This window comes from Marmota marmota, unplaced genomic scaffold (genome assembly GCF_001458135.2).
Source record: "Marmota marmota marmota unplaced genomic scaffold, marMar, whole genome shotgun sequence".
Taxonomy (NCBI): domain Eukaryota; kingdom Metazoa; phylum Chordata; class Mammalia; order Rodentia; family Sciuridae; genus Marmota; species Marmota marmota.
The window spans coordinates 9,553,857-9,571,210 of record NW_026000242.1 but is presented as its reverse complement, the minus strand read 5'-3'; the positions used below and the strand labels follow the sequence as shown (position 1 = coordinate 9,571,210).

Genomic DNA, 17,354 nt, shown 5'->3' with positions numbered 1-17,354 from the left:
TACCCAGGAGTGGAATGATTGATTCACATGGTAAGTATATGTTTCAGTTTTGGTACATCTACCAAAAGTCTGCTGAACTTTATTGCAGTTAATCTGTAGATACGTTGGAAGAGAATTGCTCTAGTAGCAATATTAAGACTTCTAATTTGTGATGATAATTTAAAGTTCTCTGAATTTGTGAAGATTTTGTTTTATGCATCTTAATGGGGGACTTGAGAAGTCTAGGCTTTGTAGTCAAATCTCTCTACTTTTTTCCAAGTTGGTTGGGAATCAAACCCTGAACCTAGTGCATGCTTGACAAACACTCTAACCACTCCTTAGCCCCCATCCCTCCTTGATTAGAACTTAAGTTTAGACTGTCCCTGCTTGGCAACAGATAAGAGCCCTACTCAGTCATTTCAGGCTTCTTAGCTACTGCTTTCTGCTAGGCTCTGTGGAGTCTCCCTTGTGCATATGCAGCTCAGGGCTCAGTCAAGGATTTGAAGGTGGATTATACCTGGATCTGGGGGATCTTTCTCTCTGTGGCTTTCTCCTTCCTGCTGAACCTACAGCCACTCTCTGCTCTGAACTCTATCATCAGTCCTAGGTCACAAAACTATAGATCTTTGCTTGAATTCAAATTGCCTTACACAGTGGACCCTGAGGCTCCTTGACTGGCAAAAGCCTTTAAAGCATAGCTCCCACCTTGCATGAGTTCCTGTCAAGAACCAAATTGCCTCCAGTGGGTGAAGTTTTTATCCTTTTAAATAACTCTTAAACACATGCTTTCCCCCACATTTTAATGCTGAATGTCAGTCCCATATGAGCAACTTTGCCATTTTTTCACAACCAGAACTTCCTAGTGAGTTTGTGTTTCACACTGTCATTGATATATCTATGTAATTTTACCTTCTGTTTTTTATTTTCCTGTTTACCTGTTCTCTGTTTCATTCTCTTCCTCTTTGTCTCCATTCTATTATTTACAATATTTTAAATTATTCTGTTCCTGTCCTCAGTTAGCTTGCCATGTATAGTGAATGTTTTATTAATTTCTATGGTATTTTAGTTATTTTCAGCGGGTACCTTTGACTTTATAATGTCTAATATAATTCTGCACTTGCAATAATTCCTACAAATAAAGGACCCTACAAACATATAATCTGTCTACATTTATCTTCCTTACACTTTTTTGTCAGGCATCTTAATTCTAGAATGATATAATAATTATTAGTAGTATATAATATGTAATTATGTTATTTGTATAACCCTTATTCCTTTAGATTTGTACATTTTCTTTTTTCTCCCCTGTCTTTCTATAATGTCACTGGGGACATTTTTCTTGTTGGAGAAGTATTCCTCGTATGCTGAAGATCTAAATCTGCTGGTGGCAAATTCTCAAAATTACATTTGCATCTATTATTTTACTTTTCATTTTTGCTGAGTATGATTGTGTTTTGCTAGGTGTTTTCTTTTCCACTTGTTCATTTGTGTTTTGGTAGGAGAGACCATCAGCACTTTGAATATTTTACTTATTTTCTTCATCCTTCCCTGATTACTCTTTGTTCCTCTCTTACTTTCTCTTGGGTTCTAGTAGTTCAATTTCTCATTGTCTTGGGAGTTCTGAGTGCTTCAAGTAGATTAAAACTCAGTTATTCAGCTTTTCTAGATTTGAAAAGGATGTCACAAGCTAATCTATTATTTTTGGACACAAATTATTATATATGTATAAATATATGCTACATAAATATGTGGATATAGTCACACTATGGAAATTTTTATTTCATAATGTTTTATTTAATTTTCTAAATAAATTTTTTGCGGCCAATATATAGAAATACCAATGCTCTATTTATATGGTGCTTTTATATCAATGCATATCCAGAACAAAGATGATTAGAAGTGACCATACTGGACTCCTTTTCTTGTTTCCCATGTTAGTTTCAGTATTTTGTGATGTTTGATTAAATATGTGACACTGTGGTACATGATATTTGTTTTTGGTTCTTTCTATTTGGTTGAAGTTCTCTTCTGAAAAACTGTTCACAAAGGGTTTTTCTTATCAATGGAAAGAAATTATGTTACTGTCAAAGTCCTCTTTTCCTGATTCACGGAGATAGCTGTCTGATTTCTTTTACTTTTGTCTTTAAGCGTCATACATTGCATTAATGTATTTTCTAAAGTGAACAGATGGCTGAAAATCAAGCTGGGTCCTAATGTAGGTAGCAGTTTCAACACAATTCTGTTGCACTGTTGGTAAGAGTACAAAAATGGTCATTTTTAAAGCAGTTGGTCTATGTTCTGTTTGTTTTAAGTTCTGTCTGCCTATGCCTTTGTTGAAGCAATCTGATTTGAGTGTGTAACGGAGGATATGTTGGTCGGATCCATAAAGAATCATATGAAAATTCTATTTCTGTTGACTGTGTATCTGTGTGTAGCTGCAGGGAATGGTAATCAGTATGCATTAGCATGAAATGGTGGAGAAAAATGCAGTGGACATGCACTGGGAGACACTGTCCAGCAGTAGAAGCACCTCAGTGGGTTTACTTACAACATGGAGTGCTGTGGTATGGAAGGGAAGAAGGCAATAAGCATGAGAAATCTTTATTACAACATTATCCATGTGAACTGAAATACCATATAAAGCATACTAAAGGGTACACACATATTCAAAAACAGAGATCTTGTTTTTCAGACTTTATGAGATTCTGGGGCCCACCTGAGTTGGGTTGCCCCTGCACCAATTCAAACTCAATGATCTATCCGCAGATTAGAACCCATCTCTCTAGAAAGCTTTCCAAAACAATCCTAGATCACTCTAATGCCTCCCATATTCTGAAATCCTGTGGCACATTTGTACATTTTCCACCCGTGTCACACATGACCCAAGGCAAAGAAATTTAAAAAAAAATGTATCTGTTTATCAGGAGTAAACAGATATATTTTTTAAAACCTATTCTCTCTTTCCCCAACTAGATGTTAGCTGAGTGACTCTTCATGCTCTCTCCCCATGGAGCTCTGGGTACTAATGCTGGTTTGTTCTTAGGAAAATACTTTATCTTCAAGCCGTGTCATACTTAAAACCATCCTGTCCTTGATAGAGGACAGCTTATTGCTTCATTTTTTTCCATGCTTTTCTTCTAAACTGTCCCCCATTATTTTCTTTCTCTTACTTGACAGAGAACTTAGAGAGACATGGTCTTTCTAATTTCTTTTCATTACTCTATGCTCTGATGCCTGGCAGGACTATAGATAGAGAATGGCAGAGTCTCCATAGTTTTCCTACTCAACTGTTGTGGTGATCTCCCCACTAGGGTAATTAAAAAAATCTTATGAATTCTTCACTCATTCTTATAACTATTTAAAACGTGTTTTATTCCTTGCTTAAAAACACTTTGGTTCCTATCAGCCTGTATTCAATGTTATCTGGCTTGTTATTATCTTAGGGCATGGATTTGAATAATCAATACAAATCATATAATTGCAGGTACAATGTTTCAGTTTGATGACCGGATCCGAGTATAATGTGCTGGTGTTCTATAGCCACAGCACTGCGACCTTAGTCAATAATAATGTATATTTCAAATTAGCCAAAAGAATCAAAGGATATTTAATGTTTTCCCCAGAGGGAGATGATAAATATTGTAGTGATAGATATGCCAATTAAGCCTGATTTAGTGATTTCACAATATATACATGTATCCAAAATCACACTCTATCACTTTATTCCATTGTGTATCAAATAAAAATAAAATAAATTTTAAAAAATAAGAACAGCAAAATTAGATGATGATGTAATTCCACTAGAAGTTTGTGAGATGTTCTATGAGATTTCTGCTTCTTATCCCATATGATACCCACGTCCCTTAGAAATGTAAACCTTAGTTCTAACACAGCTATGGTGCTTGAGGTCATAGTGTGAACTTACCTCAGCGGGCTACCTTATGTGGGCTGAGTCTCCTCTGAAAACCTGGAGTCTCAGGACAGCTTCACATAGGAGGAAGTAGTGCCACTGAACATGTGCAGAGAGCAGATGGGCAGCTGAGAGAGTGCTATCAGCCTGGACAGGATCCCTATTAAGTGGGGAAGGCTTATTTGTTCTGTGGGGCAGGAACATGGGGTGTGGCTCATTTTCCTGCTGAGAAAAATCTTCTATGGTTTAGGTTCTTCCTTCTAGTACCTTTCATTTGGTCAGGCAACTCTAACTTCAGCTCTACCTTCTTTTCATTTGTTACCTCCTTTGCTTTTCCTTCCTTTCTTTTATTTTCTTTCTTTCTTTTCTTTCCCACCTTTTCCTTCTTTTCTTCCCTCCCACCATCCCTCCCTACCTACCTTCTTTGCTTGCTTGGTTCCTTCCTTCCTTCCTTCATCTCTCTTTATATCTTTCTTTTTTTCTTAATTCTCCTCCTCCTCTTCCCTCCTCCTCCTCCTTCCCCTCCTCCTCCTCCTCCTACTCCTCCTTCTCCCCTCCTCCTCTTCCTCCTCCTCCTCCTCCTTCTTCTTCATCAGTGACAGTATCAAGGGGCACTCTATTACTGGGCTGTATCTCCAGTCCTTTTTATTTTGTATTTAGAGACAGGCTCTCAGTAAGTTGATGAGACTGGCCTTATTTTTGATCCTTCTGCCTGATCTTCTTGAGCAGCTGAGATTACAGGTGTGCACCACCACAACTGACCTGTCTATCAATTTGTCCCATTTGTATTGCTTCTCTTAGATGCTTCTCTAACTAGCTAGTCACTTCCATCACCATCACACAGTACTCTCCATGTTATCCTGTCATATTTTTTTTTGTTATACTGTATTTTATATCTTTTCTTATTGGTCATTATCTTTTACCTTTAAAAGAAATATAAAGTCTTTTATGGCTGATATTTCAAATGACTTCTTGACCACTGCAAGCCTGAAGCTAGAATGGTTTCTTACACTGATAGGGACCCCCTAAGTATTTCTGATGGTCTGAATGTACACTGGGTACTGAACTGAAAACTGCGGTTCACTGACAAGTGAGTAGAAAATGTATTATTCCCATCCAAAAGGAAATTGGATGGACAGGTTTAGGATGTCTCATTGTATCTCTTTTTCCCAGATATAGCAAGAGTAGATGGAGCCCTTTGATTAAAAAAAGTAAGGAAGAATATGTTGCCAAATTATTTTATGATAGTTACATTGTTGTCCTATTAAACTGACATTTTCATATCAGTCACCCCTTTTGATCACATTTTGGGATGACCTATTAAAATGCAAATAGATAATTAAAATGCTAACTTTTGTTGTTGTTTATGTACAGAATGGATTTTCAAATATGTTTTAAGTAATGGAGCTTTTTCCCAAAGCAGACGCTCACTGTGAAGTGCAATATACACATAGGTAAGAGTGGCTGATACTGGGACTGAAGCAGTGGGGGTAGAACCTGTTTCCACCACCAGTCCCCTCTCCTGACTGGTGTCCCATAATCACACTGAGTATTGGTATTAAGATCATAAATGTTAGACTTACCCTTTCAATTGGGAAATTGCTGCTCAGAGCTGAAGTGAATTATCAAGAGTCTTAAAATGACTTGGCAGCAATGGCATTACAAGCCAGGTCCTTGAGTTCTAGTACACTGTGCCTTCACCTGTGATATCCTAGTATTCCTGGATGCTAAACTCTATAGTCAGATTAGAGCCTTTCTGTGGGAGTTCCTATAAGAAGAGGCAAGTCAGACATTTCTGGGAGTCAGGAGGCTTGCTTTGAATTCTGCTTCTCCCCTCAGGCTGTGGGACAATTGCTTTGTAAGACTTCTCATTTGGAAATCAGCTCACATCTGTCTATGGTAGTAGAAGTAAGAAATGAGACTTCTTTCTCCAAGTGTTTATTTTAGAATTACTTAATAGCTCTCAATTTCCATGCAACAGAGAGAAATTTCACCAATATATGTCTCAACTTCCCATTTTTGACTGTGATAAAGGAGGGTATGACCTTTTCATGACTATTCTTAGTTTCATTTGTAAGTCAAAGTCCAGAGTAGCAATAGCTTACTTGGCTGAACTGGTGGAACCATATCACTAATAGTTAAGGTTATCTTCTCAGGCTAATTAAGAGTCAAACATGACATCTGGCAAGCTAACAGGCACTTAGTAGATCTTTTTACCTAAATCAATGAATTTCAGAGATACATTTTATCTAGCAAATATTGTTTAAGAAAATATTAGTTGGATTGCAAACTACATAATAAGTGGGTGGATATTATTTGTATATGTAATTGTTATATCCTGGGCATCAATGATGCTCACATTGAGATCCTGGAAAATGTCTGTAATGGCAAGATATTGAGAATAACTATGAATGTCACTTAATCTTTCCAATTCATTTTGCATGTTCCTGATATTTTCTGTCTTGATAATGACTGTGATGTCTGGGCTTCGCAAAAGGAGTGGCTGAACAGCTTTGTAAGTATTGAGGGCCCTTTGGAAGAAAATGTCCATGGAAAGGGGTCTGAAATGCTAACCCAGAGAAATAACAATGACAGTATTCTTTTCTCCTCCAGTCCTGTTAATGACTTGGGTGATATACTAAATCTCTGAATTGATAGAAAGATGATCCAACCATGGGATAACCATATTTTTGCCACTGGATGTTGATACATCTGTTCAACTTCACAGCAAGTTGTTATTGAAAATTTTCAGGCTCATTCAGATCCACAGATCAGTGCTGAGGACAAATAGGCAAGCCCAACATGAAAGGAGAATAAAATTACAAAGTTTGGTAAATCATGCTAAATGTATGGAACTGGAGAACATCATGCTAAGTGAAATATTCCAGATTCAGAAAGTCAAGGGTTGAACGTTTTCTTTCATGTGCAGAAGCTAGAACAAAATAATGGGAAATAGGTGAGAAATACCATCAAAATAGAAGAGAGATCAGTGGAGTAAAGGATGTGGATTGAGGTGGGGAGATGAGAAAAGGGAAAAGGAAGGAATGGTGGAATGAATCTGAATGGTGAAATGAAACTTTTTTATGTACATATATGAATATACCACAGTGAACTTAATCTTTATATATATTCATAGTTAAGTAATTTTTAAAAAGCTATAGAAATAGAAAATAAAATAAGTGTAGAGGAAAGGCAATGGGGTGTTAGGAGGAAGGGAAAGAGAAATACTGGGTACTGAAATGCAGCGAATTACATTCCATGTTTGTAGAATTATGTCTAAAGAATTCCCAATATAATACTGTATAACTATAGTACATTTATAAAAAGAAATTGACTAGTCATAAAAATAGGAAAGTTTTGGTGCTTAGACACAAATAATAATGTCTGATTGATTGTAGGTTTTATTAGGGAGACACTTTTGAAACTTAGTTGAACAATTAAAAATGTTATACTAGATTATATATGTCCTTTTGCAGAATCATGCAGGTTGAAATGAACTGGTGAGGGTAAGTCTCTGGAAAAACTTCACTAAAGGACTCTGTGATCAGTGTTGTTTGTATTATTTTTGTATAACTTGTTAACTCTAAACTTATTTGAGGATAGAGCAATATAACTCATGTTATTTACATTAAGAAACCCAAGTAAACCTATTTCCTCAACTACTTTGTTAGTTCCCTAAGATCTGAAGTTATATTCTATACTACTATGATTTAATCCATATGCATGCAAAGGTACTGAGTACATCATCTCTAATAACAACAGTATTACTGCTTATTTGTGAAATTTTTTTTACAGTATATAAAACATTCATTTGGACTGAGGCAGCCACTCATGTCAAAGGCCCTCATTTATGCATTTAATTGCCTTGTCATAGAAAAGAAAAATAAGATAGGAATTTATCTGCCCAGGATTACAGGGTTTCTGCCAGAATCAGCCCTTAAACTTAAAGTTTCCACTTCTTCTTGTGAAAATAACCTACCTGATCTTGACACTTCTGGAAATAATCACAACCAGAATAGAATAAGATGAAGTTCTTCTATTTTTTATCATGATAATTACACTTTTCTCTGAGTATCAAGGTCAACTTATTCATAGCAAGAATATCAGTAGGAAATGTGTACTAAATGGTTACCAGTATTTTGTAATGTACTATCTTAGAGGTAAAGGGCTAAACTTGAAGTCTTAACCTAGTGAAAGACATGCTGAAGTGTTATTTGAAAGAAAATGTCAAAACTATTTTCTTCACTCTGCTTCCATCTTACTTCAGTTTTCTCTTCCAATGCACACACTGGCCAGAGAATTAAACTTTTTACAAAACATACAAGAGGTCTTTTCCTGATACAGCCTCCAAGATGAGCTGAAGAAAGTAGTTATCTCAGTAATTCAATACTTGGTATAACTAAGAGACATACCATTGTAGAATGTGATGGTGAGAGTCATCATTAGACCCTTGATTTTGTAATTGAGGAAATTTAGGTCCTAAGGAATTGAATCTTTTAATAGATGAGAGGATTTAAAGCTCTCACTCTGTTGGGAATTCTCCTGGAAAAGTGGAGCCCAGGTCCTACTCATTTCCTTTTGTATTGAGAGGATCAACTTTCTTGCTAACTAGGAGATCCCAAGCCTTATGTCTTCAAGGACAGGATAATATTACCACACTGTAGTCCTCTCTGATAGAAGCAGAACCCAGGGACATAGAGGGGCATGTAATGATGGTTTCCTAGGTAGGATAGCACAATCTATTAGTTGATTCTGAGTTATTGCTGGTGCACTCCTGGCTTAGTATAAACCAACTGAACTAGGATTTTCCCACCTGGTTCTAGACCCAACTCTGACATTAATGAATGATAGTTTGCAATTTCTTTAGTTTATTTTTTGGGGGCAGAGGAGTGTCTTTATGTGTCATTGCACCTTGCAGTGTTCTAAATTCTGAAGCCAAAGAAGAAGTACAGAAAAAGAGGAAGGCTGCAATCCTAATTGCTCCATGGCTTAGAATTCAAGCAGTAGAAGTGCTGCATTCTCAGCCAGTTGGGTGAAAGGGAGGGTTTCCCTAAAATTCAATATCAGACAATCAGAGTGCCTTAGAGCATCAGAAATTTGGGTTCATTCAACAAAGAATAAAGTACTTTGGAGTCAACCTGGTTATGGCAGAGTCATTTGTTCACCACAGAGGATAGGGATAACTGAAAGTAATATGATGAACAGATTTGGTACAGAGAAATCTAAGATGAGAAAAGTAGCCTGAACTTAGCTGATTTGGTGGTTGTATTTTAAAATGGTGCCTGAAAAGTGCCCTGTGTTTCTCAACTGATTGTGGAAAGCTGAGGCAGAGCTATCTTAAGCTGACTACACTGTAGCTCCACCTGTTGAGGTGGGCATTCAGAGCAAACAATGCCATGCTGTCTTGGCAAGCACCTACCATGCAGCCTAGTGTGTACCTAGCAGAATGTGAGTGAAACAGACACAGAGAAGATATTGCCTAGGGGTATATATCAGTAAGACAAAAGGGAGCCCAACTCACTTTTCCTTCGAGTCTGGTGCTCATGTGACTACTCGAAGTTGGTCAAGAATCTGAACAGGCAGGTATGAATATACTCAGGGACTAAGCTTGGCAAGACTCTGTTCAAGGGCAGAGATTATTTTGCAGATTGCCTCTTATAAGGAGAATTCTTGAATGTCCAGAGATCCAGGATACTGACAGAGAATGGCAACTGTTAATCCTTATGGGTATGTTGATCTATTCTCTCCAGAGCAGATAGCATCCAACAAAGCCTCTTAGGCCTGTTTTAGAAATAAGACCTAGCTGTTAGAACTCCCCTTCCCATAGAACTCAGCATCACCCTAGGAGTACATAGTTATGGTCTCTGCAGAAATACTTCCAATTCCATCCAACCTTATAATGGTGAGGACAGAAGCTGAGACCTATTTTGTTCAGCTTCAGTCTTAGGCAACTCTAACTGGCAGCTCAGAGAGGAACACAAAAAGAGGACAGGGTTAACATCCAGCTTTTACATGTTCTCTCTCTCCCCTATGAAGAAACAGAAAGATAGTTGGGCATAGGCAGTGACCATCCCTTCTTGTTGACTCTTTTGATCATTTCATTTCAGTGGAGAAGATGCCTTCATTTTTCATTTTCTTATCGGTGTTTTTGTTGTGCTAATTCTTTTCTGAATACACACACGTGTGTGTGTGTGTATGTGTGTGTGTGAATTTTGTTGTTGTTTATTTTTTCCTCAGATGTATAATTTTAAAGGTGCAGTTGTTTTTCCTTGCCTTATCTTTTGAGGTTTGAGGTTGTTTTGGGGTTTATATATTTTGTGTTAGAGTCTGTAAACAAGTCAAGATGGCGCCTGGCATTTTGCGAGAGGGAGTGGTTTGTGAAGTAACGCCAGCGAGCCATTAAGTGTGGAGATTCCTTATTGGTTGACTGCTGTATCTAGTTTATGTTAATTAAGATAAGCTGTGTGGAATGTATATATACCCCTCCTGTCCTACAATAAACGGCTCCCACTCCAGCTGTATCAATCTACACAAGTTGCTCGTCACCCCCTGGTTATTTTGCCCAGCCAGCCGGGCTGCGGCAATTTTGGTCTTGTTTTCCACTTTCCCCCCCTCTTTTCTTCTCTTGCTCATAGCCAAAATTCTCTTGTTGTCTTTCACACTTTACATTCTTCCTTCTATTTTTTCTCCTTCCTTGTAACTATCACATGCTATAGCTCTTTTGCCTTCTCTATATTCACTTTTTGGAATTGTAAACTCTGTCTACCTTCCTATCACATTTTCTTTTCTCTTAATTAACTGCATTTTAACCATCTTTTAGAACCAATTGCTTTATATAACTCTTGTCCCCACCATTCATCCTACTGCAGTTCTTACTGTTGTGGATGACATAGTTTACACCTCTTGTTTGCTTTAATGCCAGATATAGTTTATAGTTATTAGAGTTTTTGCTTTGGAAAATTGCTGACCTCACCATTCCTGTTTTCTTGTGGTAATTAATATCATAGATGTCACATTAAGAACTGAAAATTTATAGTAATGCTGTAAATTGTTTGCAACAGTTGTTACTGTTATTTCCCCTCTATTCTATGAGGTTCTGGGAAACTTTAGGGATGTTACAGATTCATGGGATAGAGGCTTGCCTGCTGAACTAAACTCATCCAAAAGACAGTGCACCTTGCTCCAATTAATTACATTCAAACTTCAGCTATCCTTTAACATAAAGAATAGATGAGCCAAAACTCCAAATTAATGGTGAAGCCAAAAGTAGAAACACTCAGGTATCCATCCTCAGGTTCCACTCACAGACATCCATGGTTACAACAAAAACATAAAGAGTTGATAAAAGCTTGTGCATACCACACCTATAAGAGGATATCAATATAGATCAGTGTAGGACATTTTAGCAAGTAAAACTGTGCCCTAAAAAGACTCACATGTAAGAATGGAAAATAAATCAATCCCAACAGATGCATAAAACCCAACACAGGAATATAAGAAATATGAAAAAACAAGGTAACACGATGCTCCCTAAAATACAGTATTCACCAGTAACTGTCCTGAATATACAAGCACTCTGGAACAACATTAAGAGATGAAATTTAAGAATCATTTTAATCAAGTAGGGTTGTGAGATGTAAACCGATGGAATGAATAACCTCTTCAGGGAAATAATAACAGAAAAAATTCCAAACCTTGAGAATGAGATGGACATTCAGATACAGGACACATTCAGAATCCCAAATAGGGAGGAGTGAAAAAAACCTCTCCATTACATGTCATAATTAAATTCCTAACATACAGAGCAAGGATAGACTTTTAAAATCCTCAAGAGAATAATATAAGGTTCACTTTAAAAAGCCTACATAAAAAGTGCCACATTTAGAGGCAAGGCAAGAAGAATTACTTCAGATTTCTGAGCATAAACTCTAAAAGCCAGGAGGGCTTGGAATTATGTGTTCACTGTCTTTAAAGAAAGCAACTGTCAACCCAAATGGCTGTATCCAGCAAAGCAGTCCTTAAAAATCAAAGAAGAAGAAGAAGGAAGAAAAAAAAGCTTTCCAACATAAGCAGAAACTAGAAGAATTTGTGACTACTAAATGATAGACCCAACCTGATCTTTTCTTAAAATTGGGAGCCATCTCACCACAAAGCCATGAAAAGATAATTTTGGCTTTACTATAAATTACTGCAAATTCTGAACCTGCTTGGAATGCCTGCCCGTGCCTTGAACTCACCCATGCCTGGCTCTCTGACCAGATAGCAGCCCTCTCTGAAACTTTAGTGACACCTCATAAATATTGGCTTTCCCTGGCCAGAAAACGACCCTCTCTGAGGCTCTAATGATCCTCATAAATTCTGATGTTGGGGCCAGCAAAAAAAATGTAAACTACCATTCGTGTGATGCTCCTCAGAGTTCTGTTATCTGTAAACCCCCTTTGTGTAACTTTCTTGTCTATAAAGCTGGGCTGCAGGAAAGATGCGGCTGCTGTCTTGTTCCTGCGGTTTTGGGTGGGAGAGGCAGCCTGGCTGGTCGAAATAATAAGCTTGCTTTAATTTGATTTTAATTGGAGTCAGTGGTCTTTTCTTGCATCCTGGTCTAACACTAAACTGGCACTACAGAGCTTATTTAAAGAAATACTCCTGGGCTTCCCCCTTCAAGATGGGCCAGAGAGAGGCAGCATCCTGTGTTGCTCTATGACCCAGGTCTCATCTAAGTCAGAATACAGCATCTCAGAGAGTGTGAGAGGACCCCTATACAGCAGATTTAGACAGAAATCACCAGCGCTGTGACCCCCTTGCAGAACTCAGAGCCTCAGGGTTCGAGTAGAATTCTGGACTGCGGACCCAAAGCCCACAGTTCTAGCTCACACACGGCTCTCAAGTAGCTTAGCAGAATCATCTATCAGTACCTCAACTCCAGATTGTGCTCAGCTCCCACGCAGACCACTAAGCTGCTACCTATCCACAGAGCAAGGCCATTGCCCAGGTCCCCCACCTCACCAGACACCCCAGCACTGGAAGCAGACTGACTCCATCTCGGAAAACCTTTCTTGCCATTTTTGGTGGGCGTGGCTCTCAGATCAGATCTCCATATGATGAGGTACTGGTTTCCAACTGTGCCCCTCACTCCCCAGCAGTGATAAGTCAGCACAGTGACCACCCAACACAAAAACAGCTCCCAATTGGGCAGGTGTGCAGTGTGACAAGGGTGCCGCCCACCTGGTGTGAGTCTGGGGGTGATAGGTCCTGCATTTGGGATCTGATAAGTAAGAGAGGGGAAGGGGCTAAAGTCTGGAGGATAACAGAGAGACCAGGACCTGGGAAATCTTCAGGCAAGAGAGGGAGATGATACCAAGGGCTCAAGTCAGACAAGCGGTCCCAAAAAAGAGACCCGTGAGGTGCAATTTCTCTGCTGGGACTGGTAGGTGGCACTCCCCACTCCCAGATGCTCTACACCAGGTCCAGCCTTCTCACCCTGGTTACCTACACCATCCTGAGGGCAGAGACACCAGCTTAAAACAGACAACCCCACCTACTGGACTAGAAGAGAAGCAGGAAAGAATTGGATCTTTAAAACTAGCAAAAACCCTGATTTCTTCTTTTGAGTATTTTTTTTCTTCTTTCTCTTCTACCCTTCTATCCTCTGGCCCTCACATCCCCAACATATGTGAAACCAAGAACTGTGCATGAAATAGGACTTTGAGGACTGAGTCATCTGAATAATATAATATAGAGGAGTTGCAAAAGTCCTTTTCTTCTTTCTTTCTCTTCTCCTTCCTCATCTTTCACCTTCCAAATTTAACTATTTTTACATCCTGTAGTTTTCTAAATACATATGTGTGTTGGTTTTATGTACTCTATTGTCTTCTCGTGTACTTGTCTACCCTAAATTTCTTCCTATCTATTCCCCTCATACTAACCCTCTTCATTAGATTTCTCTTTCACATTTCCTGAGATATATTAACTCTATACCCTCACATCTTTCCCCATCAGCATATCATTCTACACCTGACCCCCAGTTCATTGTCCACTGCCAGAAACTGTAAACATTTTTTATGAAACTACTGATTATATTTTAACTAATAATTGAAACCAACATTTTTGGACATTGAGACTAAACTGGAAACAACTTAATAAAAACAAATTGTTCATAGGTGATGTATTGTTGATATTGGGATCTGTTAACATTGTCCTTCCCCACAAAGGAGGGATTTTGGAGCCCTACAAGAGCACTATAAATCTATAGGGTAAAAACAATAAAATACCAGACCCATAGAGCTGGAAAGGAAGACACGAGCAACATGAAAAGACAAGGGAAGAAAGTATCACAAACAAATCAAGACATCACATCATTAGGATCATTGGCAACTACAGCAGAAAAAATTACAAAGAAAGATTTCAGAATATATATGGTTAAAATGTTATGTGAACTCAAAGAAGACATAGAGAACAAATTCAAGCAGTGAAAGATTACTTTGACAAGGAGCTACATAAAAAAATCCAAGAAGAAAAGATCACCTCAACAGGGAGATAGAGGTTCTAAACAACAACAAAAAATCCTTGAAATGAAAGTAATAACAAACTAAATTAAAAGCTCAAATGAAAGTATCACCAACAGAGTAGACCACTTGGAAGATAGGACATCAGACAATGAAGATAAAATATATAATCTTGAAAAGAACATAGACCACACAGTGAAAATGCTAAGAAACCATGAGCAAAATATTCAAGAAATATAGGATAGCATAAAAAGACCAAATTTAAGAGTCATTTGGATAGAGGAAGCTATAGATGTTCAAACCAAAGGAATGAACAATCTATTCGATGAAATAATATCAGGAATCTTTTGAAACATGAAGAATGAATTGGAAATCCAAATTCAAGAAGCTTATAGGAAGCGAAATGTGCAAAACCACAACAGACCCACACCAAGGCACATTATAATGAAAATGCACAACAAACAGAATAAGGAGAGAATTTTAAAAGCCACAAGAGAAATGAATCAGATTATATATAAGGTAAGACCAATTAGGATAACAACAGATTTTTCAACACAGACCCTGAAATCTAGAAGATCCTGGAACAACATATATCAAGCTCTGAAAGATAATGGGTGCCAACCAAGAATCTTGTATCCAGAAAAATTAAGCTTTTGATTTGAAGATGAAATAAAAATCTTCCTTGATAAAAAAAAGTTAAAAGAATTTATGGCTAGAAAATCAGCAGTATAAAACATTATTGGGAAAATAGTTAATGAAGAGGAAATAAAAAACAGCAATTAAAATCAGCAGAGGGAGGTAGTACACTAAAAACTAATCAAAGAGGAAAACCAATTCAAGTAAAATAACAAAAATAAACAAATATGGTTGGAAATACAAAGCATGTCTCAATAAAAACCCTGAATATTAATGGCTTAAACTCACCAATCAAATACATAGGCTAGCAGATTGGAATAAAAAAAAAAAGACCCAACAATATGCTGCCTCCAGGAGACTCATCTGATAGGAAAAGACATACAGAGACTAAAAGTGAAAGGTTGGGGAAAATCATATGACTCACAAGGACTGTGGAAGCAAAGGGTTTTACATCCTTGTATCAAATACAGTGGACTTCAAGCCAAAGTTAATCAAAAGGGATAAAGATGGACATTGCATACTACTCAAGGGAACCATGCAACAACAATACATAACAATCATAAATATATATGCCCCAAACAATGGTGCAGCTATGTTCATTAAACAAACTCTAAAGTTCAAAAGTCAAATTGACCACAACACAATAATCTTGGGTGACTTTAACACACCTCTCTCACCACTGGATAGATCTTCCAAACAAAAGTTGTATAAAGAAACTATAGAACTCAATAGTGTGATCAATAACTTAGATGTAACTGACATATATAGAATATTTCAACCTGCATCATGCAGATACACTTTCTTCTCAGCAGCACATGGATCCTTCTCTAAAATAGACAATATACTAGGTCACAAAGCAACTCTTAGCAAATATAAAAAAGTAGAGATACTACCCTGCATTCTATCAGACCATAATGGAATGAAATTAGAAATCAAAGCTAAAATAAGAACCAAAATCCACTACAACACCTGGAGACTAAATAATATGCTATTGGATGTCCCAAAGACATCAAGGAAGATATTTTAAAAAATTTAGAGGTGAATGAGAATAAGATACAATGAATCAAAATCTCTGAGACACTCTAAAAGCAGTTCTAAGAGGAAAGTTCATTGCATGGAGTGCCTTCCTTAAAAGAAAAAGTCAACAAATAAATGACCTCACACTACATCTCAAAGCCCTAGAAAAAGAAGAACAAATCAGCAGCAAAAGCAATGGAAAGCAAGAAATAATTAAAATTAGAGGTGAAATCAATGAAATTGAAACAAAAGAAACAATTGAAAAAATTGACAAAACACAAAGTTGGTTCATTGAAAAAAATAAATAAAATTGACAGACCCTTAGCCATGCTAATGAAGAGAAAGAGAGAGAGAGAACTCAAATTACCAGCATATGTGATGAAAAAGGTAATAGCACAACAGACTCTACAGAAATACAGAGGATAATTTGAAATCATTTTGAAAACTTATACTCCAATAAAATAGATAACATGACATTGACAAATTTCTTAAATCATATGATTTGCCCAGATTGACTCAGGAAGATATACACAATTTAAGCAGACCAAAATCAAGTGATGAAATAGAAGAAGCCATCAGAAGCCTACCAACCAATAAAAGCCCAAGACTGGATGGATATACAGATGAGTTCTACAAGACCTTTAAAGAAGAACTAATACCAATACTCTTCAATTTATTTCAGGAAATAGGAAAAGAGGCAGCACTTCCAAACTCACTCTATGAGGCCAATATCACTGTGATTCTAAAACCAGGCAAAAATACATTAAAAAAGAAAACTTTAGACCAATATCTCTAATGAACATAGGTACAAAATTCTCAATAAAATTCTGGCATATTGTATATAAAAACATGTCAAAAAAGTCTTGCACCATGATGAAGTGGGATTCATCCTAGGTATGCAAGGTTGGTTCAACATATGGAAATCAATAAATGTAATTCCTCACATCAATAGACTTAAAGATAAGAACCATATGATTATCTCAATAGACACAGAAAAAGCATTTAACAAAATACAGCACCCTTTATGTCCAAAACACTAGAAAATCTAGGAATAACAGGAACATATCTCAACATTGCAAAGGCTATCTACCCTAAGCCTCAGGCCAACATCATTCTAAATGGAGAAAAATGAAGGCATTTCCTCTAAAAACTGAAAATAGACAAATATGCCCTCTTTCACCACTTCTATTCAATATAGTTCTTGAAACACTGGCCAGAGCAATTAGACAGGTGAAAGAAATCAAAGGGATATGTATAGGAAAAGAAGAACTTAAATTAGCTCTATTTGCTGACGATATGATTCTATACCT

At 37.2% G+C, this 17,354-nt stretch overlaps 1 pseudogene; it reads right to left on the bottom strand.

Annotated features, from left to right (window-relative positions):
• Positions 1-6,138: 6,138 nt before the first annotated feature.
• The window catches only part of LOC107145985, a 38,613-nt pseudogene continuing 27,397 nt past the window's right edge, over positions 6,139-17,354 (bottom strand).